Source organism: Chiloscyllium plagiosum, unplaced genomic scaffold, assembly GCF_037043375.1.
Source record: "Chiloscyllium plagiosum isolate Xiang-an unplaced genomic scaffold, Cpla_swu_hap1 HiC_scaffold_35, whole genome shotgun sequence".
Taxonomy (NCBI): domain Eukaryota; kingdom Metazoa; phylum Chordata; class Chondrichthyes; order Orectolobiformes; family Hemiscylliidae; genus Chiloscyllium; species Chiloscyllium plagiosum.
In genome coordinates, this window is record NW_028270173.1 from 41692657 (window position 1) to 41709753 (window position 17097).

A 17097-nucleotide genomic window follows, 5' to 3' on the forward strand; every position below is an offset into this window, starting at 1 on the left:
GGGCTACTTAATCTCAGACTCAGGCGAATACAGCCACAATATCACTCTCACTTCTTTTCTGTAATTCAACTCTTTTGTCCATATTTGAAGCAATTATCTAATGAGGTTAGGAGCTGATGGCTCTGCTGGAACCCGTACTGGGAGTCACTGAGCAGTTGCCTGCTGAGAGTGTGCTTCTTTGTAGCACTTTTGATTACCTTTCTTTCACTGTAGTAAAGAATGAAAGTCAAATGATGGGCTGGTATTTGGCCGAGTTGGATTCGTTGTTTTTGTTTAATGTAAAGAAAAAACGTGGACGATTCTCCACATTCTCGGGAAGAAGTCCATTTGTAACTACACTGAAATGGCTTGGGGATCGGAGCAATAAAATTTGGTGCACAAATCTTCAGTAGTATTGCAGGAATGTTATCAACGCTTGTATCCTCTGCAGTATGCAGTCTCTTCAACTATTCATTGACACCTCGTGGAGTGAATCTAATTGGCTGAAAACCCATATTTGTTATTATAGGGATACAGGAAGTGGCTGACATGGCTAACCTATTCAGTACTTCTTCTGAAGATTCCTGTGAATGATACTTTTGCAACGAATTGCTGCGCGTTTCCATTATTGAAGACGAGTTTACTTGTGGAGGCTCGTGCTCCAGTAAGTTGTTTACACTTAAACTCCCACTCACGACTGGATGCGGAGGGACTGCAGAACTTAGATCTGGATGCGGAGGGACTGCAGAACTTAGATCTGGTCTGTTGGTGCTTGGATCGCTTGGCAATGTCTGTTAATTGCTGATTTTATTTTGGCACACAAGTCGCCTCACCAAGTTGAGACTTCATTTTCACGTATGCATAGTGCTGCTCGTAACTTGTAGTTCACCATTCTTCATACAAACAGGACTGATCTCCGACCTTGATGGTTGAGTGTGGTACATGCCCGGCATGAGGTTTCAGATTGTGCTGTTGAACGATTATATTGTTAATGGAAGCCCACAACACCTCATGGATGCCCAGGCTTGATGTCCCAGATCTGTTTGGAGTCTTTAAGCACGTGACAGACAACGTGATGGAATATATTCCTCATATGAAGGCGCAGCTTGACCTCCAAAAGTACAATGTGGTATTCACTCTTACCAAAACTGTCATGGACAGATGCATCTGCTATTGACAGATTGGGAATCTGAGGTCAGGTATATATTTTTTAACCTAGTGTTGCTTACCTCACTATCTGCCTCAGCACGAGTCTCACAGCTGTATATTTTTGGATACGAGCAGCTAGATCAATCCACTGTTGGTGCTACGCATTGAAACCTCCCACCCAGACGACGTAGTGTGCTCTTGCTTCCATCAGTGCATCCTCTAAGTGTTGTTCAGCTTGGAGGAGTACCAATTCGTCGTCTGAAGGACATCAGGTTGTAAACAGCAGTCTGATTCCTTGCGCATGTTACGTTCAAGACATGATAGCTTCTGCGGTCTAGTTTCAATGTTGTTGATTCCCAAGACACCTCCTACCAGGTGATTTGCGTATTTTGCGCCATGTCTGCCGGATCCGTCCGACCAATGAGACAGGACACTTCCGGGGTGGTAATCGTTATATCTGTGACATTGTCTAGAACGCATGATTGTATGAGGATGACTATGTCAAGTTGTTGCTTGATTGGTCTGTGAGACAGCAGTACAAATTTCCGGACTCGTCCTCAAATGTTAGTATGGAGGACTTTGGGGGTTTGTTTCTGCCATTGTCTAATGCAATGCACAGTGAGATGCCAGATGATCAGTCTTGTTTCATTTCTTTCAGACACGTAGTAATTTGTACATCTGACTAGGTTGCTCGCCCATTTCAGAAGTCAATTCATAATTAACCAAATTTCTCTCCGTTTGCCTTACATACAGATCGGACCACGTAAACCTGGCATATTTCCTGACCTGTACATGAATGAACCATATGTGATTTTTCGACTTGCATATCAAGTACTTCTTAATACCATATTGTTATATTATTGCCATCTGATGTGGATGCTTTTGAACCTGAGTCCCCACATGTGCTAAATGTCTGGAATAATATACTAACAATATCACCACGAGGCCAGAACCTCCCCATATAATTTTATATAATTTAAATCTCTGATTTATGTCTGGTACTGCACAGACTGAAGATGATTATCTTTGTTCGAAGTTTAGAAAACCTACGATTAAAACACAAAAGAAAAAAAAAATCAGTGCAGAACACATCACGCTTGAGAATAAAAGTCATGTTACTTATTCACAGAAAGTATTATCAGTTCAGGAAATAGGGCATATCAACAGGACAGTTTAGTATACGTCCTTTGCAAATTGATGACTTTTACTGGAAATCTGCATTTAATTTAATTGGTGGACAGAGATGCATATATTTCGTTCTGACAGTCATGTGTACCACAGTTTAAATTTCCTTCAAAAATGAGGAAGGTCTCAGTATTTTGAAAGTTAAGTTGATTTGATAATTTTGTAGTTTTACTGGAACCGATTCGAATAATATCATGAGTCATGTGGAAATGCTGTTTTCCATTTCCTTGTGTTCTTTTCAGTACCGTGTGAATATGTTGCTGCGACTAACTGCTATTTTAACTAATGATGAAAAAAAAAACACTTGTACTCAAGTTTATATTCGGTAATTTAAAGTTGCTGATAGTAGCATAGTCTGTCATTGTAATACTTCTGGTCTTGTTCAAGAGATAGAGTACCTGGTTCTTCTCCATTTTAAACAATGAAAACGTTTGCATTTATTTTGCTATCGTCTTCTCATTTTGATAAAGCACATTAATTCTTTTATGTAATGTTGTTTCTTCACAGCATTGAAAGAAAATAATTCATTCTAATCTTTCATTATTTCTCAATAAGTATAACTGTCTCAACTTAGTTATCAAGCTTATCACATTTCGGTACGTGAATCTAATCATAACATCACGACATTGTCTCATCAATATTGCTTTTAAAGCCTCACAGAACCTTACTTACTGTATTATTTTGGAAATGAATAGCATGCATAAAATTGCAAAGCAAGATTGTGATTTCCGATCCAATACAATATGAATGCATTATGTTGCTGCTGAAGTGATTGCAATGATGACAGCAACAAAATTACGATTTGCTGAACTTATATATTTGGGTGTCATTTTAATTTTCAAATATATTGATGCTCCTTACAGGTGTCATTGCTTCAATTGATCAATTTCATCGTTTGCCTGTCTCTATTTGCTGACTTTATAAATTCATTAAATGTAGGATTTATGTCATAGTTTCAAAATAATCGCAGTTTTTTTTTAAATTTCCATGTATGTTCTCAGAGGTATAAATGCCTGCACAATGAACATTTGCATCAGATAGAAGAAAGTACTGTTCATTGTAAAGAAGTGTCAAGAATTTCTGACATGCATTTGTTTCCAGTTTGATATCACGCAGTTCCAACTATGATTCTGCCTGGCGTCTTGCATGGATACACGAAAAGCAATTAAGAAAAGTCATAGATATTTTGTAGATGAGTTATGAACGTGATTTCAGAGGTGGAAGTAGAACTTTGTCCATTAACATATTGGAAGCGAGAAAGCCAACATTTAATTTACTGGGTGAATCACGTACTTTCAATGTTGGTTGTAATTTTAGGAATCAAGCATATGTCGTTGCTTTCTTTTTCGGATAAGTATGAATTGTCAGACATGTTAAGACGACTGCTAAATTGTAGAATTTCATAATTTTAAAACTCTTTCCTAATGATCTTTAATTACATGCAAGTTTCTTTTTCAATTGAACATATTTTTGCATGACTGAACGGAACAGAAGTCATTGCTTAGGTATAAATACGATCAACTTGGTCAAGATACAAACAAAAGGCTTCAGTCCGTCGTAACATGAGGCAGTCGGTAATTATACATATAGAAAGATTCTATTATCCTATACTGGCAATTGTTGGTGTTCCTGGTAAGTTGCACGTTATCAATTCTTATTCATAATTGTTTCTGTTAAAAATGAATCAACACTCCTATTATCCATGATTTCATTTGTTTGTACGGGCCTGTTTTTTGGGCAGGCAAATAATAAGATCATCAAGCAAATCATAAGAATATTCCATATAATGAATGTTTTTTGAACGGAATATTTTGTCAGGCAGTTCAACTTATTTTGATATATGAAGTTAAGCTTTATTTAATACACTTCCTGGTGAACCATCCATTTTCAGAAATAAAGTGTGAGCACTTCCTCATCTTTGTAACCAGTATTGGTATCATTACGAATACGAGGCAACTTGTGAGAAACAAGGGAACCAATTCTTGCGTAAGGATTACTATTCTGTGAAACACCACTGCACCTCTACTTTGTTGCTGGCTGATCTGGCGTGACCTTGTGACATTTTCTTTGCGAAAACTGATGCATTTTGAAGAACGCAAATAAATCCAATCGTTTCTCTATCTGGTTAATGTATCCTTGAAAAGATCTGTTATAGTTTCCTTTATGATTTACTTTTGTAAACAGAACTGCATTTCGTTCATCGTGATTTTTCCTATTGGCCATTGAGTTTCGAACTAAAATTTTGATTGCAAATTTATGCCACTCGTTTTCATTTCATCGACATATTAGTATTTACATCCAACGATGACATCATGACCAACTGATATGTATCCAAACATGCAGCGACCTTTCAGTAATTACAAAAATTAAGCTAATCATGTTTTCTGTTTTGCAATAGGGATAATGTTTTGTTCCTGATATCATTTTAAGATATAATTTTACCACAGTTTCTAAAGCTGTTCCAAGCCTTTTCTGATATTGAAACGAATGATCGCCATAGGATCTGAAACATTTTCTCGCCATGTCTCTGACTAGCTTTCCACACGATTTCTTTATTAGAATTTCTTCCGTGTGGCAATTTACCCCCGAATACTTTTTCCCTCAATGACCTGTGGGTCAATGTTTCCAAGTGCAAATATTTATCTATCATGTTTGATGCCTATTTTACGAGGATAACTGAACATTATTTCTCCCAATGACTTTACAGTTTATGATCGATTATTTTGGTGTTCATTTTCATTTTAAATATTGAATGTTCCTTCAGGTATTAACTGCTTCAAGTTGCAAAAAAAACGAATATCCTTTTAGAATTTGAGATATACTCCCATTTGAATTTTGCATGTTCTGGAAAACAGCTTTTGCTTTAACGACAGTTCTCGAGTGCAAATTCGATCAAGCATAGCATTCCGACACAAACACATTTTATGAAAACCTCAGAATATGTCAAATCTCACACAATGTCCTAAAACTTTCGATTTAATTCTGGTGGATTTTTTGAAAAATTGAGTAATCGTAATTTAATACTCCAGGCAATAAAATCAGACATCGAGTTGAAAATGATTAATTTCATTATAATATCAACAGACACGTGAGGAAAATTGAAGCAGAACACAAATTTACCACCAAAACTAACGCCGAGTAATGAATTTTCATTCTCTTACTGTAAAAAAAAACAATTGCTCAATTCCTATACTCTGTTTTGCAGCTAACGTGGTGACATTTCTGATACTCTCTCGTGGACAGTGTGAACTTTCAAAATGCATCACCCAATACCTTCATGGCATGGCGGCAGCAGATCTCCTTTTCCTAATATTTGATGTCGCACTTCATGAGGTTAGTGATTCATATTTTCCATACTCAATATTCAGTTATACTGGAGCATGCGTCTTATTCTCACCTTTAATTTTGCTTCCGTTCACTGCTCTGTGTGGCTAACCGTGGCATTCACTTCAAAAGCGGCAATTGTGGTCATTGCAGCCATCTGTATTTGGGGCAGTTTACAAAGTGTTCCAGTTTATTTTATGCATAGACCCTGCGATATAGTTAATAATATGCCGTGGTGCTTTACTGTAAAAGCCAGCTTTTATATCTCACCCATATGGACTGCAATTTTCTGGCTAGAAATCATTTTCACCCCATTTCTTCCATTTAGTTTGAACTTCTGCTCAATGGACTGACAATCAAGCACATAGTGCAAGCTAATCGAGTCAGAAGAGGATTTCTCAGAACAAACAGTGCAAAGAAAGAGAAAGATCCAGAGATAGTGAATCGAAGAAAATCAATTGTTTTATTGTCAGCCATATCAGGAAATTTTATCATGTTATAGTTTGTCAATCTTGTATCACATCTTTATGTCCAATTTACCAACACAACATTTTTAGAAACAAATTTCAACGTTCCATCCTTGAGCAAAGTAGACATATACTTCGGACTATGACTTGTTTTAACACTTTCATCTATGCCATTACACAGCGTAAATTTCGAGAGGAGCTCAAAAATCTGATTAAATGTCCCTTGTCTGTAATAGCAAAAACTCATTTCAGGAAGTAAATCGAATTCGATTACTCTCTGAAAATAATAATAATTACATTCCATAAAATTGGCTCGGAAATGCTCCTTTGAATATAGAAAAACACATGTCTCATCAATATTCACATAGAATGTCGCATGAACACTAAAATATCAAAAGTGCATAAAATTATATTAAAGGAAAACATGGATGCAATTCACTACCTGTCATCAACTAATATTAAAGGAACACGCGTTGTACAATTGCTGCCAATTGTATGATTTTAAATATTGCAGAAAGAGGTCACTTCTTTGCAGCCGACATGGTGAAATTTGCATGTCGCTTCTGTCGGCCTTTTGAAAATGTCGAATTCATCATGCAGCTGAAACGTAAAAGATGTGTCCACTTCAGTATTTCACACTCAAAAGAATAGATTTATGATCTGTACTCACCCTCTTGTGTCTTACTTTGCCGTCAACTTCTTGCACAGATCGAGATATGACATATTAGGAATGAAATAAGACCTTGAAGGAACGAGTTAAAAAAAGAAATAGAAAAAGACCTAATGCTCGCAGAACCATACAACTCTTTTCGGGAAAAGCTAACGTGTTTCATGTGCAACGTAATTGATAAGTGTTTTGTCGCACGAAAGGAATGCTGTCTTCGTCATTATCAATTTGAGAGAGTGTGAAGGAAAGTGAATCTGATGATGGGCAACAAAAGAAATCCCATCACAAATCCTTCTGTCGTTGGGGCATTAGTGATGCACATTTGCAGAAGTACACCATTATCTTGCAGATGTCCTTTAGCTTTGTGAAAATCTTTTTTTTTCAATGTTTGTTAGAATAGTTCCATGTTCGTGTGCTTAGGAGATTTTGATGTGACTTTTGCATGTAAATATTCACCTTATCTAAGAACTATTCGCAATGTACTGACAACATATTCTCTGTTTGCCTTGTGACTGAAAATTCTTAATCTTTCGAGTGCTAATTACAAAACTTTAGAACGTACAAAGGGACTTATAATTAATGATAACGCAGTATTATCAACGGATGTGAGGAAAATTCAACAGTACATTGATATACGAATATTGTGCTTCATGATATGGTAAAGTGGTACCACACGTGGAGTAAAGCATATTTTATGCTTCATCTTATTTCCAGAATGTATAAATTCTATTAAGGCTTGTAAGAAAATATTTATTTGACTGGTATTCAGATTTGGCGGTCTCTCATAAGATGACAAGTTGAACAGATCCTGCCTGCATCAGCTAATTGTAGAAAAGTAAGGAATGAACTTATTGAAACTTTTAAACGGTTTTGACAACGTAGCGTCTGCGAAAATGTTTGCTGTTACAGTATAGCTGTAATGCTGCATCACTGTTACATTGCCAATACTCACAACTTCAATTCAAATATTTCTGTATGTCTCTCTCTCTCTCTCCCTCTCTGTATCGCTTACCCTCCCTCTAGTTATGGGAGTGTTGTTGATCTTTGCAGCTCTAATTAGTTTTTCTTCTTCTTTTGTTGCAAGCACAGTCTCTGAATATAATTTAAGGCAAATGTAGATTTCATGTTGTGAAGTAATGAGATGAAATTAAGGAAGTTGAGTTGTGAATATTTATTCATTTTGGTTTGATCGGCCGAGAACTAATTGAATATTATGGCGCAAACAAAGACCTAAGCCTCCAACCCATTGTCTGATTACATACTTATATCTGAAAATGTGTTGCTGGAAAAGCGCAGCAGGTCAGGCAGCATCCAGGGAATAGGAGAATCGACGTTTCGGGCATAAGCCCTTATATGTTCATCCATGAATCCCTAAATATCACCCATCCCCAGCTAAACACAGATTTCACCAGAATCCCCCTGTTCACCTGACTATGTCAGGCAATGAATTAAATACAATGTGAATTCAATGCCTCAGAGCTGCTTGCTACCTCTACAAGTAATAAGACTTTGAGTAAGTAGCACACCTGTTGCAACGATAATTTCCAAACACCTGAAATGTCGGGAATATTGGAGTTCGCAAATGGATTTCTCTATGAACATGGCCATTCAACTTCTCTCTACGTGAAATTATTATCTATGCAATCAAGAACGCTGCACAAAATTCCGAATTATGCTAGATACAATCACCTGTGTGCCAACTTTACCAAAATCAATCTCTGTACCTTTCAACAAAATACTACTTGGAAGAAATAAACCTCACTGCTTATCATTCTCGGTCACAAAAGTACACTCAAATTAATCACGTTCTCAACACAATGCCAGTACCCCCCAAATGAAACAATTATTTGTAAAACTACCCAATAACCTCTGACAAAAACATATGAATCTTCTTGCCACTCGGTTACACACCACTCAACAAGGAAATACGTTTTTGGCCATTCAAGTACGCCTGACCACCTTAACTCATTGCATTAAAACATATTTGAAACTCGTACTGAGAAGTTTTGTCAACTTTGTAATTTACCACGTGTTCACCAACATAATATCTCGTACTGCACGCTTCAAATAGATATCATTAAACACATCATTCAACAATGCAGTCTGCCAAATCCATATATCCATTTTTTCCAACCAGACACCTAACTGCCTCGATTGAATAGTCTTTCATTTTTTTAAATCAAACATTCATCTGATAAGTCATTTATTCATCCACCTCATTCATAAACTGATACAGCCACTTCACAATTTACCTGACTGCAGCTTTCAAAATAATTGTTGTCATCACCTTTTCGTCCTTCGACTTAACTGAATACATTGAATTTACGATACTGGCGTTGAGCTGTTCAGTTACATTAATTTGTTTAGTAACAAAATTGAACTGTTAATTTGGTTTTTAAAACAAACAACAAACATAGTGATGCGTCATGCATTATCACCGCGTAAATTGTCTCGACTGTTGTGCTAATCAACTGACACAAATCACGTTTCTGAGCACAAAGAATATCATTCTGGCTGGTGCGGCCATTGGCTTGGAACATGGAAAACTTTGTGCTTCGTTGGTCTGTTAGGATACGTAGAAAACAGGCATTATTTGTTGATTGCTACTAGAGATAAACCCACATTAGCAATGGGTCAAGCAAAATATTCTACCACACAGCTCAATGGTTGGGGTGAGTTTTTATCGACATAACATTTTCCACTGAATATTGACGTCCCCAAATTTGTTGGGCGTCATTTATGAGTAGAACTGATTTGGACTTCAGAAGGTGATAATGAGCTACCCCATCCGGCAGGTTAAGTCGATGAGCTGTGCATATTCCAAAACCGCAGTTCCAATTAAATTTGTTCCAAAGACACTGAAAAAAAAACAGGGCTACTTTTCCAATTCAAGATGTTGAAAGGTTTTGAGGCACGCTTATAAGTGAAGAATCAATGTATAAATTATCAGTATTCTGTATATTTCTATCATGGTGTTGGCAATGTCTATCAGCGCTCTAGCTAGCCATCCCATCGAGCAATATGCATCTGGATAGCAGGCGAGATTTTGGAAAGTATCATACATCATATATTTGATACACACTTTTGTATTGGAGGTATGATGGCACTATTGCCTCACTGTTGTCCGAAATCTATTCCATCCTCTGGCTACTTTTTGCACATTCTCTCTGTGTCTACGCAGGGCTCCTCCGAATTTTGTAGCTCCTTCCAATAGCTTTTGCACAGGAAATCATGCCTCACGAACTGGCTTGAGTTTTTTGAAGGTGTAATGAAGGGATTGATGAGGGCAGTGTGGTGGATGTGATCTGTATGGATTTCAACAAGGCATTCCAAAAGGCACCTCATGGTAGAATGTTAAAGAAGGGTTAGATCACATGGAATACAGGCAGAACTAGCCAGCTGGGTACAAAACTGGCGCGAACGTAAAAGACAGAAGGTGATGGCAGAGGGTTGCTTTTCAGATTGGAGGCCGGTAACAAACTGATGATCGGAAAGCTGCAAAGTGTGTTTCTAATTTGAGTTATTCCCTCTTTTCAACGAATTTGTTATCAATTTGGTGTAGTCACGAGGCCACTGTGAGCTCGCGAGATGCATTACTCATTTCCTGATAGTAATGGCATCAGCGGATTTATCTCCCTTAATATTCGAAGTACTAATGCATGAACATAAAGATGCTCACTTTCTGTAATCCTTTCTCAACTATTCACCTTTTTTCTGTCTTCATTTTGCACTTCTTTTTCGTACCGTTGATTGATCTATCTGTTTGAATGCCGCGTTAGTTTACTTCAGTTTCTGTCCATTTGTTGTCATAAACAACGAAGAAACTATTGCAGACCTAAAACTCCTTCTCTGAGTCGAGCTATTGATGGTAACTTGAGTGATTTCCAAATGTTAGAAATCTAATTTATCTCCGAGAATTTAGAAGTAATTGATAATTTCCATAATCATGTTGCGGGAAACCAAACGTCTATGCTTTACTCATATGATTATATTTTTGAGGCTGAAAGCTGGTTAAATTCCATTTGTGACATTTATTGTGATTTTCCGACTGAACGTACTGACTATCAGACGCATTGTACAGGCTGATAGATCGAGAAAGAGACGAAGAGAAAACATCAGCAGTGAAAACGATCGTGAAGCAGAAGTTGAAAACCTCACAATATCAATAATTTTGCGAGTGGCCATATCTGGCAAATATATATGTTATGGAGAGTAACATTCATATTTTTAGAAGAAAATTGTATTGACTCTTTTACCATTCATGAACATTGAGTTGCTGCACAAAGACTTTTCTAACTGCAATTTCGTAGCGCAAATTCAGAGATGAACCTAAAAATAAACTCCTTTGCGTCGACGAATGCAATGAATAAATCGAATTAATTAACTTTTAAAATTGAATGTCATCTTTCTGTACAAGTGGAACAGACCATTTGGAAAAAAAATGCAAGGCTACAGGCACCCGATTACGTTCTTTTCCCTTGAATTAAAAAGGCATTGCAGAATGAAATTTGCTTCGTGATAGTGAAGTGTTTCAAATCTATGTCGTCTTCTGGTTCAAACATTACAAACAAAAATCCACTTGCATTCCTTAAATAGTAAAACAAAGAACGTCAATTGACAATTGCACACATACAACACCCACTAACTTCTACATTCTTACTTTCAATATCTCGAACTGCATTTCTTTGCCCTACACTAGATAGGTGTCTGTTTGTATTCGTGAAAGTAATAACATGCCTAGAGGGTGTCGAATAATTCAAAATAGACAGGTTAATTCTTGCTGGAATTTATGGTCTATTCACGTGAGGACATAACCACCTGATAGGACATCTGCACACATTCACTGACGTAAGAAAAAAAGTGTTAGTTCCCCAAAGCTTTGCATCATTCATTGAACTCATGGCTGATCCTTGACATATTCTGGATCAGTGGTGCTGGAAGAGCACAGCAATTCAGGCAGCATCCGAGGACAGGCAAAATCGACGTTTCGGGCAAAAGCCCTTCATCAGGAATAAAGGAGGAGAGCCTGAAGCGTGGAGAGATAAGCTAGAGGAGGGTGGGGGTGGGGATAGAGTAGCATAGAGTACAATAGGTCAGTGGGGGAGGAGAGGAAGGTGATAGGTCAGGGAGGAGAGGGTGGAGTGGATAGGTGGAAAAGGAGCTGGGCAGGTCGGACAAGTCCGGACAAGTCAAGGGGATCATGTTGCTGGAGGTTAGAAACTAGGATGAGGTGGGGTAAGGGGAAATGAGGAAGCTGTTGAAATCCACATTGATGCCCTGGGGTTGAAGTGTTCCGAGGCGGAAGATGAATCGTTCTTCTTCCATGCGTCTGGTGGTGAGGGAGTGGTGGTGGAGGAGGCCCAGCACCTCTATATCCTCGGCAGAGTGGGAGGGGGAGTTCAAATGTTGAGCCACGGGGCGGTGTGGTTGATTGGTGCGGGTGTCCCGGAGATGTTCACTAAAGCACTCTGCTAGGAGGCGCCCAGTCTCCCCAATGTAGAGGAGACCGCATCGGGAGCAACGGATACAATAAATGATATTAGTGGATGTGCAGGTAAAACTTTGTTGGATGTGGAAGGCTCCTTTAGGACCTTGGATGGAGGTGAGGGAGGAGGTGTGGGCACAGGTTTTACAGTTCCTGCGGTGGCAGGGGAAAGTGCCAGGATGGGAGGGTGGGTCGTAGGGGGGCGTGGACCTGACCAGGTAGTCACAGAGGGAACGGTCTTTGCGGAAGGCGGAGAGGGGTGGGGAGGGAAATATATCCCTGGTGGTGGGGTCTGTTTGGAGGTGGCGGAAATGTCGGTGGATGATTTGGTTTATGCGAAGGTTGGTAGGATGGAAGATGAGCACCAGGGGCGTTCTGTCCTTGTTGCGGTTGGAGGGGTTGGGTCTGAGGGCGGAGGTGCGGGATGTGGACGAGATGCGTTGGAGGGCATCTTTAACCACGTGGGAAGGGAAATTGCGGTCTCTAAAGAAGGAGGCCATCTAGTGAGGTGTATTGTGGAACTGCTCCTCCTGGGAGCAGATACGGCGGAGGCGGAGGAATTGGGAATACGGGATGGCATTTTTGCAAGAGGTAGGGTGGGAAGAGGTGTAATCCAGGTAGCTGTGGGAGTCGGTGGGTTTGTAGAAAATGTCAGTGTCAAGTCGGTCGTCACTGATGGAGATGGAGAGGTCCAGGAAGGGGAGGGAGGTGTCAGAGATGGTCCAGGTAAATTTAAGGTCAGGGTGGAACGTGTTGGTGAAGTTGATGAATTGCTCAACCTCCTCGCGGGAGCACGAGGTGGCGCCAATGCAGTCATCAATGTAGCGGAGGAAGAGGTGGGGAGTGGTGCCGGTCCTTGACATAACCTTCTCTTCTATGTATCTATACCACAGCATGGCAAGTTGGAAGAAATTGTATCCTTATTTTAAAATTGCTGCATGATTAGAGAGTTCCAAACTAATGTGGAACTGTGCGCAAGTACTAATGTTTCCTTGCGAGGATAAAGTTTCGTTTTAAATAAGTCTTTTTTTAAGATATACTTTTGACACCCAACGAACTAAACTACTTTCTGTCTCTTCGTACTTTAAGCATTTGGTCATGATTCATTTTTTTTAAAATCTCGTTTCAGCATCCAAGTGCTCAGAAAAACATTTGAATCATATGGAAAATTCTTTCACAATTTAAGATTTGCTCTTTCGACTATTTTCTCCAGACCTTTTACCACTAAATGCATTCATGTAACTTCGAAACTGATACGGCTGCAAATCGTTTCAGCCTGCCATCAAAGGACTCATTTTTTCTTGATCGTCAGTATGACAACACGTCAGGAATTGTGTTATCTCATTCTGGCACATGTATAATTTTCAAGTTGAACGACAACAATCATAAAACTCCAGTTAACAGTGTGGACTTTGTGTTCTTAATTTTCGTAAATGGAAAGGGTCGCAATCAGTACATACAATTATCTCAGACACATCACTGGCAATACAATTATGTAATGTCAGCACCAAACTCCATATCTCCTTCTCAGTTCGTGAAACATTGTTGCTGATGATTATTCAATATCTTAGAAAAACACCCAATCGGTTTTTCTGTCTTCTCATCTTTCAAGCGTACAGCATGACACATATAGTGCATGCATCAATACCCACCTTAAGTGGCTGCGCATAATTGTATTAGGCCAACAATGGGGCAAACCTTAACACGTTTTTTGTAAGCTGGAAAGGGTCTTAGGACACTTCTCCTACAACTGAAAATTTCTGCACCTTTTGAACAAATCGGTCAGTGGTGCAACTGCAACATTAAATTCCGTGCCAACTTTGATAAAACATTCAGACCCCAAGAAATTATAGTATTTCCCACTTCGTCGATGGTATGGAAAACACTGCAATAAACTTTGTTTTGAATCCGTTCGGGCAATTTCCATGTCCAATAAAAGGATCCATTAACGGGGGCAGTTGCAGGTTTTAATTAAACTCAACTTTTAAGTCAATTAAACAATCCGGATTGATCCTTCAAATCCTCCTTTCATTTGGATCGAAAAATATGCAGGTCATCGATATACATGAAGAAGTGGTAATCCAGAACTGATATCAAACATTAGTCACTTAATTGTAGCTAAATCATTTTTCTTAGCAAATGGCATAGCCTGAAATTTTTACAATCCACCCCGCATGACGACAGCTGAAATTTATTTTGCTCTTTCAGATACAGGAATCTGCAACTAATCTTTGTCTAAGTCCAACTTAGAAACATTAGTGATTTGTCCCAAGTTCCCAACAGTCTTCCAAACGTGGCTTAGGATTTGAGACACATTTTGTAACTGCAATGAATTTACAAAGTTCGACACATAATCATTTGATTTTGGGTGCGCTCGATTCACGTTAATTCACTTGGAGTGTATTGCTGTTGAGTGTGAATTCCATCTTATTTGAAGCTGTTCCAACTTCAGATGGATACGTTTATAAGCATTTTGCTAAATTGGGAGAGCACTTTGTATAACTATAATATGCGTAATTGAATTAGTACTTGCCAGCTCATTCGCACAAATATCCCCATGTGATTGGAATACATCTGTCAGGTCCATTCGATTCTCAGCTGGAAGATAACAAAATAATTTATCTCTATTTTTGAAAAAAAAACTCATTGTCCATTTTAATTTGAAGAATGTCCACTTCAATTTTATCTGAACTTGGTGCAACACTCTGTGGTGTAACCAGTAACCACGTTTGCTTTCCTTCAGTATGAAAACAGCTTTTGAGCAGACTCGTCTGACAGTCTGTGGAATTTTGTTTTTAGTAAGATTTCTGATTAAATAAGTCGTCTCTCTCAATTACCATTCATTTTACAATGAGCTGTAAATTTATAAAGGTCTTCATTGTATTGGAAACAGCACAACACTTTACCTGCTCTCATAAAAATGTCAATTTTTGTTTTGTAGTTTGCTTTCTGTTTCATCACACACTGTGTTACTTTTAAATACTGTCTACTCAACTCAACCATGTTTTTTTTTTTACCTAGCCCTCACCTTCAGCACATCATCCTATTTCGTGGTCTCTGAACTCTGACTCACCGATTGCTGCTTTAATTCTTTCAATTGTCCACTCACCTCACGCTCAAAAACTAAGTCTATGTGACGAAATTTAGTTGATTAATTCGTTGCATCCCTCATTCCAAGTAGAAAAAAATGGAACTCCTGTGTCCCACACAACTGCAGAGTCTTGACAATAAGCTATCGACGTGGTGTTTAATGTATTTTACCGCCTTTATAATTTTGCTGCGATTCTGGTGGTAAGTACCGAACTTGAATTGTCTTCTTGCAGTTTTTGCCTAACTTCCTTGAATAATTTTAACGCAAAATTTGACACTTGTTTGCGTCTGTGCATAGTCCATAACTCTGAAAGAAAAGTGGGTAACCCTTCTTCAATCCTTTTAGCAGTGATGCTGCGCAGTAGAGTTGCCTCTGGAATATGGTGGAAACATCTATTATGCTCAGGAAACACTAATCTCATTTATTATTTCCGGAAGGTGTCCCATACATTAAATTAAGAAATTTGTAAAACGTTTCACAAATATTGGAATAGATATTAACGGTGCTGGTTTTAACACTGACTGACGTTTCTGATTTACCTGAAATGCCTGATTTGCCTAAAAAAAATCAAACGCATCCTAATGCAATTTAGACTAATGGAAAAAAAGCTTTTGTATTTTGGTTTGAACTTTCCCTTATTCAAATTTCCTCCTGTTGATAGTTTATGCGCTTCCTGCACCACCTTCTTTCTATCAACGACCAGTAGTCTAACAGGGTGAAACCCTGCTCATTTCATGTACCCCTGAATATGTGATGGTCCACATTTCTTCATTTAGAAGTCGTTTTTATCATCGTGCTCTTCTGTCAAGCACTCAGGTTCTTCTTTTGTGTGTGCTTGTTGTTACAACTGCTATCGATTTTCATCTTTCTGTGTAATGCAGTTAATTTCTCTGAACTGAATGCACCTACTTTGTAATCGAATTGCTATGATTCCTCCTCAAGCTTTAGTTTCGGATAAGCGAAATAAAACTTCCCTTCTTTTGACTGTTTGATGAATTAATCCTGGTATTGTGACCTTATTACCACACAGTTGGGAAAATTCCAGGAAATATTTCCTGAAATACCTCAGCTGTCTGATTTTCCATTGGCTTTCCCACGAGAGTGACATCACTCCCACCTGTGATACAGCTATATTATTAACCTGGTTAAACTATATTTCTGGAATCAAGAATGTCTCCTATCAACACTTCAGTAGGTTTCACCAGACTCTCCAAACACACTTTATATAGTTAGTCATTACATTTCTTACCATGACTTTCACATAATATCACCTCTCCAGTCAATATTCCTTCTTAATTTAGTACCTCCTTCATTCTCAGCATCACCGCTTGAATTCCTGGAATTGAACCCGATCCCTGGCGCTGTGAGAGAACAATGTTAACCACTGTGCCACCGTGCTGCCATGGTGATCCCCCTCGTGTAAGCGATTACACCTTAAACTGAAGAGTAAGTACTTTACAGAGATCTGGCTCGTTTGTCATAACAAACTGCTGAGCATATTGTACATCCTTTGCACCTTTTTAGTTTCCTATAGGACTTCAGTAAAATTCGCTGCCTTGTCTTTTCTTTCCAAATTCCCTGGTCCCATGCTGTTTTTTTTCCAGAAAACTAAAAGAGTGTCTTAGGTTGGTCTACTTTATTGCAGTGAAAACTACTGAGCTGCTTTACTTACCTTGCTCCCTCACAGGTTTGTTTTTACGCTGTGGTTAATTGTCTTCATTATCTTCAATCAGTCCTCCTTTTCTCGGAC